At 36.2% G+C, this 12190-nt stretch overlaps 5 non-coding genes across 5 annotated transcripts; all 5 read right to left on the bottom strand.

Moving 5' to 3' along the window:
* Positions 1 to 1483: 1483 nt before the first annotated feature.
* TRNAL-CAG (transfer RNA leucine (anticodon CAG)) lies at positions 1484 to 1566 on the bottom strand. The gene has a single exon. It is a non-coding gene; the product is annotated as a tRNA-Leu (tRNA).
* A 3951-nt stretch (positions 1567 to 5517) lies between these two features.
* Positions 5518 to 5600, bottom strand: TRNAL-CAG (transfer RNA leucine (anticodon CAG)). The gene has a single exon. It is a non-coding gene; the product is annotated as a tRNA-Leu (tRNA).
* Positions 5601 to 7503: 1903 nt separating this feature from the next.
* Positions 7504 to 7586, bottom strand: TRNAL-CAG (transfer RNA leucine (anticodon CAG)). The gene has a single exon. It is a non-coding gene; the product is annotated as a tRNA-Leu (tRNA).
* Positions 7587 to 9489: 1903 nt separating this feature from the next.
* Positions 9490 to 9572, bottom strand: TRNAL-CAG (transfer RNA leucine (anticodon CAG)). Its single transcript has one exon. It is a non-coding gene; the product is annotated as a tRNA-Leu (tRNA).
* A 995-nt stretch (positions 9573 to 10567) lies between these two features.
* On the bottom strand, positions 10568 to 10640 carry TRNAF-GAA (transfer RNA phenylalanine (anticodon GAA)). The gene has a single exon. It is a non-coding gene; the product is annotated as a tRNA-Phe (tRNA).
* Between the last annotated feature and the right edge of the window lie 1550 nt (positions 10641 to 12190).

Here is a 12190-nt window from a genome sequence, read left to right as displayed (position 1 = left end):
CTATTGTCAGCCTATAGGTGTTTTCACTCTGAACCATCCAGCATTGCAAGTATGCCAGTTTAGTGCCCAGCTTTTGCTTGCAGAGGCAAGCAACCCATACATTTTTAAGTGGGCTCTACTCACTGGAGCAATGTCAAATATGTAGATGCTATGTCTCACCATTAAAGTAGAAACCTCCTATATTTCAAATTAAAGATGACGGACCTGTGTGGAGCTTGTGTTTTTTGCCTTTTTGACTTTGTCCACAGCATATTTTTTAAGGACATTTGTCTCAGTAATGCCTCAGTGTTTCAAAGTCAAACAAGCTGACTATAATCATTCAGCTAGTGTCTGATAAGTGCTGTCTGTTTCAGCTATCAGGTTACCTTTTAATCCTCTTACAGCTAAGTCAATCTGAAATAAAACAAAATAGAGGAAAAATTACTAAAAAACATTCATGTGTTCAAAAGGAAAAAGTTACCGTTTCTCAAATTTTTAACATTTTGTTTTCTGTAGATAGTTAAGATTTTTAGGCCTTTTGATCATGATCAGTCCATGTGCTTTGTTTAATATCTCCTTAAAATGTAAATGGTGAAGAAAAAGCATTTTGCCGAAACCCGGGACCTTTAGATCTTCAGTCTAACGCTCTCCCAACTGAGCTATTTCGGCCATATTTATACATTTTCTGGGGGGTTTGACACTCTGCAAATGTCAAGTGTCACACCTGGAGGGATATATTATAATTTTTCATTTGACTGTTTTTTGAAGCATGATTTCTATTTGAAACGCCTTCCATTTTGCTGTACATATTTAATAACATTCATTAACTATTTGTGAATGAGTAGAAAAAGACAGCAATTTTGCCATTGAATTTTTACATTTTCAGTTTGTCTCCATGCACCAGTATAATTCTGACCCTGTGCTTCTAGAATAGGTCATGGTCGCACATAAAACACAATTTGCATGCATAATGTTACATCAAGTTTTATTTTTTATGAGATGCAAACAATTGGAGCAAAAAAGAGACAAAAATTTAGAGAAAATATTTTATTGATTGTTAAAAGTGAGACCATTTGTCCCAAAATGTGCTGAAACATGTCAGAATGACATGGGCATTTCACATTTTTTAAACTATGATTACAAACTTGTTAAGTTTTTGTTTATTAAGTATCGTTATGGTCTATTGATGTATGAGGTGAAAACTATGAAAGTAGACTTACCAGCAAATCCGTTTCTAGATATATTTCATGACAGCACTGTAGAAGGTTGATTCCCTACCCTAATAGGGACAGAAAACACAAAGAGGTGAAATAGTCCCTCCTCATTGACTGTCCAAAGGATTTTTCTAGTGCCAAAAGAACAACAGACATATGCACAAAAAATCTGTTTGATGTTCCTAGAGTTCTTTTTTGAGAGGACAAATTCAGATTCACTCCAAAGACTCTCAGGAAATTTTTCAAAACCACATTACATGAAGATAAAGATACTTGAAATTAAATGTTGATGTCAGAAGTGTGATTTGAACCCACGCCTCCAGGGGAGACTGCGACCTGAACGCAGCGCCTTAGACCGCTCGGCCATCCTGACTTCGATATGCAATTGGAACTTAACTCCTTCCATGCTAGTCAGCAGAAATGTTACCATTCCTTGTGATTACAAACTTGTCACACCACCTCAAAAAAGTCAATAAATAACATTTTTTATATGCGTACTTTTCGTCTGCATTAATTTTTAAACCTCCATTTATTTTGTTTGGATATTAGAAATGTTAGATTTCTCACAAATACGGTGATGCACCACATTTCTTCAGAAACTACTGTTTGGCCACACAGCAGGGCTTTGAAAGGAAGAGCCCTATTTGGGTTTTGCAATGCAGATTTTGCAGGAATACCTTGCAGATGAAATTTGCAGAGTACCAAAACAGCAGAAAACCTCCCAAAGTGACCACATTTTAGAAATTATTTTGCACAATGAGTTAATCAACACCTGCAATTACTATTGTCAGCCTATAGGTGTTTTCACTCTGAACCATCCAGCATTGCAAGTATGCCAGTTTAGTGCCCAGCTTTTGCTTGCAGAGGCAAGCAACCCATACATTTTTAAGTGGGCTCTACTCACTGGAGCAATGTCAAATATATAGATGCTTTGTCTCACCATTAAAGTAGAAACCTCCTATATTTCAAATTAAAGATGACGGACCTGTGTGGAGCTTGTGTTTTTTGCCTTTTTGACGTTGTCCACAGCATATTTTTTAAGGACATTTGTCTCAGTAATGCCTCAGTGTTTCAAAGTCAAACAAGCTGACTATAATCATTCAGCTAGTGTCTGATAAGTGCTGTCTGTTTCAGCTATCAGGTTACCTTTTAATCCTCTTACAGCTAAGTCAATCTGAAATAAAACAAAATAGAGGAAAAATTACTAAAAAACATTCATGTGTTCAAAAGGAAAAAGTTACCGTTTCTCAAATTTTTAACATTTTGTTTTCTGTAGATAGTTAAGATTTTTAGGCCTTTTGATCATGATCAGTCCATGTGCTTTGTTTAATATCTCCTTAAAATGTAAACGGTGAAGAAAAAGCATTTTGCCGAAACCCGGGATTGGACTAGGGACCTTTAGATCTTCAGTCTAACGCTCTCCCAACTGAGCTATTTCGGCCATATCTATACATTTTCTGGGGGGTTTGACACTCTGCAAATGTCAAGTGTCACACCTGGAGGGATATATTATAATTTTTCATTTGACTGTTTTTTGAAGCATGATTTCTATTTGAAACGCCTTCCATTTTGCTGTACATATTTAATAACATTCATTGACTATTTGTGAATGAGTAGAAAAAGACAGCAATTTTGCCATTGAATTTTTACATTTTCAGTTTGTCTCCATGCACCAGTATAATTCTGACCCTGTGCTTCTAGAATAGGTCATGGTCGCACATAAAACACAATTTGCATGCATAATGTTACATCAAGTTTTATTTTTTATGAGATGCAAACAATTGGAGCAAAAAAGAGACAAAAATTTAGAGAAAATATTTTATTGATTGTTAAAAGTGAGACCATTTGTCCCAAAATGTGCTGAAACATGTCAGAATGACATGGGCATTTCACATTTTTTAAACTATGATTACCTACTTGTTAAGTTTTTGTTTATTAAGTATCGTTATGGTCTATTGATGTATGAGGTGAAAACTATGAAAGTAGACTTACCAGCAAATCCGTTTCTAGATATATTTCATGACAGCACTGTAGAAGGTTGATTCCCTACCCTAATAGGGACAGAGAACACAAAGAGGTGAAATAGTCCCTCCTCGTTGACTGTCCAAAGGATTTTTCTAGTGCCAAAAGAACAACAGACATATGCACAAAAAATGTGTTTGATGTTCCTAGAGTTCTTTTTTGAGAGGACAAATTCAGATTCACTCCAAAGACTCTCAGGAAATTTTTCAAAACCACATTACTAAGTTTTGTTTGACCTCATCTAATCAATAAATGAAGATAAAGTTTCTTGAAATTAAATGTTGATGTCAGAAGTGGGATTTGAACCCACGCCTCCAGGGGAGACTGCGACCTGAACGCTGCGCCTTAGACCGCTCGGCCATCCTGACTTTGATATGAAATTGGAACTTAACTCCTTCCATGCTAGTCAGCAGAAATGTTACCATTCCTTGTGATTACAAACTTGTCACACCACCCCAAAAAAGTCAATAAATAACATTTTTTATATGCGTACTTTTCGTCTGCATTAATTTTTAAACCTCCATTTATTTTGTTTGGATATTAGAAATGTTAGATTTCTCACAAATGCGGTGATGCACCACATTTCTTCAGAAACTACTGTTTGGCCACACAGCAGGGCTTTGAAAGGAAGAGCCCTATTTGGGTTTTGCAATGCAGATTTTGCAGGAATACCTTGCAGATGAAATTTGCAGAGTACCAAAACAGCAGAAAACCTCCCAAAGTGACCACATTTTAGAAATTATTTTGCACAATGAGTTAATCAACACCTGCAATTACTATTGTCAGCCTATAGGTGTTTTCACTCTGAACCATCCAGCATTGCAAGTATGCCAGTTTAGTGCCCAGCTTTTGCTTGCAGAGACAAGCAACCCATACATTTTTAAGTGGGCTCTACTCACTGGAGCAATGTCAAATATGTAGATGCTTTGTCTCACCATTAAAGTAGAAACCTCCTATATTTCAAATTAAAGATGACGGACCTGTGTGGAGCTTGTGTTTTTTGCCTTTTTGACTTTGTCCACAGCATATTTTTTAAGGACATTTGTCTCAGTAATGCCTCAGTGTTTCAAAGTCAAACAAGCTGACTATAATCATTCAGCTAGTGTCTGATAAGTGCTGTCTGTTTCAGCTATCAGGTTACCTTTTAATCCTCTTACAGCTAAGTCAATCTGAAATAAAACAAAATAGAGGAAAAATTACTAAAAAACATTCATGTGTTCAAAAGGAAAAAGTTACCGTTTCTCAAATTTTTAACATTTTGTTTTCTGTAGATAGTTAAGATTTTTAGGCCTTTTGATCATGATCAGTCCATGTGCTTTGTTTAATATCTCCTTAAAATGTAAACGGTGAAGAAAAAGCATTTTGCCGAAACCCGGGATTGGACTAGGGACCTTTAGATCTTCAGTCTAACGCTCTCCCAACTGAGCTATTTCGGCCATATCTATACATTTTCTGGGGGGTTTGACACTCTGCAAATGTCAAGTGTCACACCTGGAGGGATATATTATAATTTTTCATTTGACTGTTTTTTGAAGCATGATTTCTATTTGAAACGCCTTCCATTTTGCTGTACATATTTAATAACATTCATTGACTATTTGTGAATGAGTAGAAAAAGACAGCAATTTTGCCATTGAATTTTTACATTTTCAGTTTGTCTCCATGCACCAGTATAATTCTGACCCTGTGCTTCTAGAATAGGTCATGGTCGCACATAAAACACAATTTGCATGCATAATGTTACATCAAGTTTTATTTTTTATGAGATGCAAACAATTGGAGCAAAAAAGAGACAAAAATTTAGAGAAAATATTTAATTGATTGTTAAAAGTGAGACCATTTGTCCCAAAATGTGCTGAAACATGTCAGAATGACATGGGCATTTCACATTTTTTAAACTATGATTACCTACTTGTTAAGTTTTTGTTTATTAAGTATCGTTATGGTCTATTGATGTATGAGGTGAAAACTATGAAAGTAGACTTACCAGCAAATCCGTTTCTAGATATATTTCATGACAGCACTGTAGAAGGTTGATTCCCTACCCTAATAGGGACAGAGAACACAAAGAGGTGAAATAGTCCCTCCTCATTGACTGTCCAAAGGATTTTTCTAGTGCCAAAAGAACAACAGACATATGCACAAAAAATGTGTTTGATGTTCCTAGAGTTCTTTTTTGAGAGGACAAATTCAGATTCACTCCAAAGACTCTCAGGAAATTTTTCAAAACCACATTACTAAGTTTTGTTTGACCTCATCTAATCAATAAATGAAGATAAAGTTTCTTGAAATTAAATGTTGATGTCAGAAGTGGGATTTGAACCCACGCCTCTAGGGGAGACTGCGACCTGAACGCAGCGCCTTAGACCGCTCGGCCATCCTGACTTCGATATGAAATTGGAACTTAACTCCTTCCATGCTAGTCAGCAGAAATGTTACCATTCCTTGTGATTACAAACTTGTCACACCACCTCAAAAAAGTCAATAAATAACATTTTTTATATGCGTACTTTTCGTCTGCATTAATTTTTAAACCTCCATTTATTTTGTTTGGATATTAGAAATGTTAGATTTCTCACAAATACGGTGATGCACCACATTTCTTCAGAAACTACTGTTTGGCCACACAGCAGGGCTTTGAAAGGAAGAGCCCTATTTGGGTTTTGCAATGCAGATTTTGCAGGAATACCTTGCAGATGAAATTTGCAGAGTACCAAAACAGCAGAAAACCTCCCAAAGTGACCACATTTTAGAAATTATTTTGCACAATGAGTTAATCAACACCTGCAATTACTATTGTCAGCCTATAGGTGTTTTCACTCTGAACCATCCAGCATTGCAAGTATGCCAGTTTAGTGCCCAGCTTTTGCTTGCAGAGACAAGCAACCCATACATTTTTAAGTGGGCTCTACTCACTGGAGCAATGTCAAATATGTAGATGCTTTGTCTCACCATTAAAGTAGAAACCTCCTATATTTCAAATTAAAGATGACGGACCTGTGTGGAGCTTGTGTTTTTTGCCTTTTTGACTTTGTCCACAGCATATTTTTTAAGGACATTTGTCTCAGTAATGCCTCAGTGTTTCAAAGTCAAACAAGCTGACTATAATCATTCAGCTAGTGTCTGATAAGTGCTGTCTGTTTCAGCTATCAGGTTACCTTTTAATCCTCTTACAGCTAAGTCAATCTGAAATAAAACAAAATAGAGGAAAAATTACTAAAAAACATTCATGTGTTCAAAAGGAAAAAGTTACCGTTTCTCAAATTTTTAACATTTTGTTTTCTGTAGATAGTTAAGATTTTTAGGCCTTTTGATCATGATCAGTCCATGTGCTTTGTTTAATATCTCCTTAAAATGTAAACGGTGAAGAAAAAGCATTTTGCCGAAACCCGGGATTGGACTAGGGACCTTTAGATCTTCAGTCTAACGCTCTCCCAACTGAGCTATTTCGGCCATATCTATACATTTTCTGGGGGGTTTGACACTCTGCAAATGTCAAGTGTCACACCTGGAGGGATATATTATAATTTTTCATTTGACTGTTTTTTGAAGCATGATTTCTATTTGAAACGCCTTCCATTTTGCTGTACATATTTAATAACATTCATTGACTATTTGTGAATGAGTAGAAAAAGACAGCAATTTTGCCATTGAATTTTTACATTTTCAGTTTGTCTCCATGCACCAGTATAATTCTGACCCTGTGCTTCTAGAATAGGTCATGGTCGCACATAAAACACAATTTGCATGCATAATGTTACATCAAGTTTTATTTTTTATGAGATGCAAACAATTGGAGCAAAAAAGAGACAAAAATTTAGAGAAAATATTTAATTGATTGTTAAAAGTGAGACCATTTGTCCCAAAATGTGCTGAAACATGTCAGAATGACATGGGCATTTCACATTTTTTAAACTATGATTACCAACTTGTTAAGTTTTTGTTTATTAAGTATCGTTATGGTCTATTGATGTATGAGGTGAAAACTATGAAAGTAGACTTACCAGCAAATCCGTTTCTAGATATATTTCATGACAGCACTGTAGAAGGTTGATTCCCTACCCTAATAGGGACAGAGAACACAAAGAGGTGAAATAGTCCCTCCTCATTGACTGTCCAAAGGATTTTTCTAGTGCCAAAAGAACAACAGACATATGCACAAAAAATGTGTTTGATGTTCCTAGAGTTCTTTTTTGAGAGGACAAATTCAGATTCACTCCAAAGACTCTCAGGAACTTTTTCAAAACCACATTACATGAAGATAAAGTTACTTGAAATTAAATGTTGATGTCAGAAGTGGGATTTGAACCCACGCCTCCAGGGGAGACTGCGACCTGAACGCAGCGCCTTAGACCGCTCGGCCATCCTGACTTCGCTATGCAATTGGAACTTAACTCCTTCCATGCTAGTCAGGAGAAATGTCACCATTCCTTGTGATTACAAACTTGTCACACCACCCCAAAAAAGTCAATAAATAACATTTTTTATATGCGTACTTTTCGTCTGCATTAATTTTTAAACCTCCATTTATTTTGTTTGGATATTAGAAATGTTAGATTTCTCACAAATACGGTGATGCACCACATTTCTTCAGAAACTACTGTTTGGCCACACAGCAGGGCTTTGAAAGGAAGAGCCCTATTTGGGTTTTGCAATGCAGATTTTGCAGGAATACCTTGCAGATGAAATTTGCAGAGTACCAAAACAGCAGAAAACCTCCCAAAGTGACCACATTTTAGAAATTATTTTGCACAATGAGTTAATCAACACCTGCAATTACTATTGTCAGCCTATAGGTGTTTTCACTCTGAACCATCCAGCATTGCAAGTATGCCAGTTTAGTGCCCAGCTTTTGCTTGCAGAGGCAAGCAACCCATACATTTTTAAGTGGGCTCTACTCACTGGAGCAATGTCAAATATGTAGATGCTTTGTCTCACCATTAAAGTAGAAACCTCCAATATTTCAAATTAAAGATGACGGACCTGTGTGGAGCTTGTGTTTTTTGCCTTTTTGACGTTGTCCACAGCATATTTTTTAAGGACATTTGTCTCAGTAATGCCTCAGTGTTTCAAAGTCAAACAAGCTGACTATAATCATTCAGCTAGTGTCTGATAAGTGCTGTCTGTTTCAGCTATCAGGTTACCTTTTAATCCTCTTACAGCTAAGTCAATCTGAAATAAAACAAAATAGAGGAAAAATTACTAAAAAACATTCATGTGTTCAAAAGGAAAAAGTTACCGTTTCTCAAATTTTTAACATTTTGTTTTCTGTAGATAGTTAAGATTTTTAGGCCTTTTGATCATGATCAGTCCATGTGCTTTGTTTAATATCTCCTTAAAATGTAAACGGTGAAGAAAAAGCATTTTGCCGAAACCCGGGATTGGACCAGGGACCTTTAGATCTTCAGTCTAACGCTCTCCCAACTGAGCTATTTCAGCCATATCTATACATTTTCTGGGGGGTTTGACACTCTGCAAATGTCAAGTGTCACACCTGGAGGGATATATTATAATTTTTCATTTGACTGTTTTTTGAAGCATGATTTCTATTTGAAACGCCTTCCATTTTGCTGTACATATTTAATAACATTCATTAACTATTTGTGAATGAGTAGAAAAAGACAGCAATTTTGCCATTGAATTTTTACATTTTCAGTTTGTCTCCATGCACCAGTATAATTCTGACCCTGTGCTTCTAGAATAGGTCATGGTCACACATAAAACACAATTTGCATGCATAATGTTACATCAAGTTTTATTTTTTATGAGATGCAAACAATTGGAGCAAAAAAGAGACAAAAATTTAGAGAAAATATTTTATTGATTGTTAAAAGTGAGACCATTTGTCCCAAAATGTGCTGAAACATGTCAGAATGACATGGGCATTTCACATTTTTTAAACTATGATTACCAACTTGTTAAGTTTTTGTTTATTAAGTATCGTTATGGTCTATTGATGTATGAGGTGAAAACTATGAAAGTAGACTTACTAGCAAATCCGTTTCTAGATATATTTCATGACAGCACTGTAGAAGGTTGATTCCCTACCCTAATAGGGACAGAGAACACAAAGAGGTGAAATAGTCCCTCCTCATTGACTGTCCAAAGGATTTTTCTAGTGCCAAAAGAACAACAGACATATGCACAAAAAATCTGTTTGATGTTCCTAGAGTTCTTTTTTGAGAGGACAAATTCAGATTCACTCCAAAGACTCTCAGGAAATTTTTCAAAACCACATTACATGAAGATAAAGTTACTTGAAATTAAATGTTGATGTCAGAAGTGGGATTTGAACCCACGCCTCCAGGGGAGACTGCGACCTGAACGCAGCGCCTTAGACCGCTCGGCCATCCTGACTTCGATATGCAATTGGAACTTAACTCCTTCCATGCTAGTCAGCAGAAATGTTACCATTCCTTGTGATTACAAACTTGTCACACCACCCCAAAAAAGTCAATAAATAACATTTTTTATATGCGTACTTTTCGTCTGCATTAATTTTTAAACCTCCATTTATTTTGTTTGGATATTAGAAATGTTAGATTTCTCACAAATACGGTGATGCACCACATTTCTTCAGAAACTACTGTTTGGCCACACAGCAGGGCTTTGAAAGGAAGAGCCCTATTTGGGTTTTGCAATGCAGATTTTGCAGGAATACCTTGCAGATGAAATTTGCAGAGTACCAAAACAGCAGAAAACCTCCCAAAGTGACCACATTTTAGAAATTATTTTGCACAATGAGTTAATCAACACCTGCAATTACTATTGTCAGCCTATAGGTGTTTTCACTCTGAACCATCCAGCATTGCAAGTATGCCAGTTTAGTGCCCAGCTTTTGCTTGCAGAGGCAAGCAACCCATACATTTTTAAGTGGGCTCTACTCACTGGAGCAATATCAAATATGTAGATGCTTTGTCTCACCATTAAAGTAGAAACCTCCTATATTTCAAATTAAAGATGACGGACCTGTGTGGAGCTTGTGTTTTTTGCCTTTTTGACGTTGTCCACAGCATATTTTTTAAGGACATTTGTCTCAGTAATGCCTCAGTGTTTCAAAGTCAAACAAGCTGACTATAATCATTCAGCTAGTGTCTGATAAGTGCTGTCTGTTTCAGCTATCAGGTTACCTTTTAATCCTCTTACAGCTAAGTCAATCTGAAATAAAACAAAATAGAGGAAAAATTACTAAAAAACATTCATGTGTTCAAAAGGAAAAAGTTACCGTTTCTCAAATTTTTAACATTTTGTTTTCTGTAGATAGTTAAGATTTTTAGGCCTTTTGATCATGATCAGTCCATGTGCTTTGTTTAATATCTCCTTAAAATGTAAACGGTGAAGAAAAAGCATTTTGCCGAAACCCGGGATTGGACCAGGGACCTTTAGATCTTCAGTCTAACGCTCTCCCAACTGAGCTATTTCGGCCATATCTATACATTTTCTGGGGGGTTTGACACTCTGCAAATGTCAAGTGTCACACCTGGAGGGATATATTATAATTTTTCATTTGACTGTTTTTTGAAGCATGATTTCTATTTGAAACGCCTTCCATTTTGCTGTACATATTTAATAACATTCATTAACTATTTGTGAATGAGTAGAAAAAGACAGCAATTTTGCCATTGAATTTTTACATTTTCAGTTTGTCTCCATGCACCAGTATAATTCTGACCCTGTGCTTCTAGAATAGGTCATGGTCGCACATAAAACACAATTTGCATGCATAATGTTACATCAAGTTTTATTTTTTATGAGATGCAAACAATTGGAGCAAAAAAGAGACAAAAATTTAGAGAAAATATTTTATTGATTGTTAAAAGTGAGACCATTTGTCCCATAATGTGCTGAAACATCTCAGAATGACATGGGCATTTCACATTTTTTAAACTATGATTACCTACTTGTTAAGTTTTTGTTTATTAAGTATCGTTATGGTCTATTGATGTATGAGGTGAAAACTATGAAAGTAGACTTACCAGCAAATCCGTTTCTAGATATATTTCATGACAGCACTGTAGAAGGTTGATTCCCTACCCTAATAGGGACAGAGAACACAAAGAGGTGAAATAGTCCCTCCTCATTGACTGTCCAAAGGATTTTTCTAGTGCCAAAAGAACAACAGACATATGCACAAAAAATCTGTTTGATGTTCCTAGAGTTCTTTTTTGAGAGGACAAATTCAGATTCACTCCAAAGACTCTCAGGAAATTTTTCAAAACCACATTACTAAGTTTTGTTTGACCTCATCTAATCAATAAATGAAGATAAAGTTTCTTGAAATTAAATGTCAGAAGTGGGATTTGAACCCACGCCTCGAGGGGAGACTGCGACCTGAACGCAGCACCTTAGACCGCTCGGTATTAGACCGCTCGCCTTAGACCGCTTCGATATGCAATTGGAACTTAACTCCTTCCATGCTAGACAGCAGAAATGTTACCATTCCTTGTGATTAAAAACTTGTCACAAGACCCCAAAAAAGTCAATAAATAACATTTTTTATATGCGTACTTTTCGTCTGCATTAATTTTTAAACCTCCATTTATTTTGTTTGGATATTAGAAATGTTAGATTTCTCACAAATGCGGTGATGCACCACATTTCTTCAGAAACTACTGTTTGGCCACACAGCAGGGCTTTGAAAGGAAGAGCCCTATTTGGGTTTTGCAATGCAGATTTTGCAGGAATACCTTGCAGATGAAATTTGCAGAGTACCAAAACAGCAGAAAACCTCCCAAAGTGACCACATTTTAGAAATTATTTTGCACAATGAGTTAATCAACACCTGCAATTACTATTGTCAGCCTATAGGTGTTTTCACTCTGAACCATCCAGCATTGCAAGTATGCCAGTTTAGTGCCCAGCTTTTGCTTGCAGAGACAAGCAACCCATACATTTTTAAGTGGGCTCTACTCACTGGAGCAATGTCAAATATGTAGATGCTTTGTCTCACCATTAAAGTAGAAACCTCCTATATT

The sequence above is a fragment of the Dendrobates tinctorius genome, unplaced genomic scaffold, assembly GCF_039654945.1.
Source record: "Dendrobates tinctorius isolate UK_male_01 unplaced genomic scaffold, ASM3965494v1 ptg000350l, whole genome shotgun sequence".
Taxonomy (NCBI): Eukaryota; Metazoa; Chordata; class Amphibia; order Anura; family Dendrobatidae; genus Dendrobates; species Dendrobates tinctorius.
This window is presented reverse-complemented; position numbering and strand designations above follow the sequence as displayed.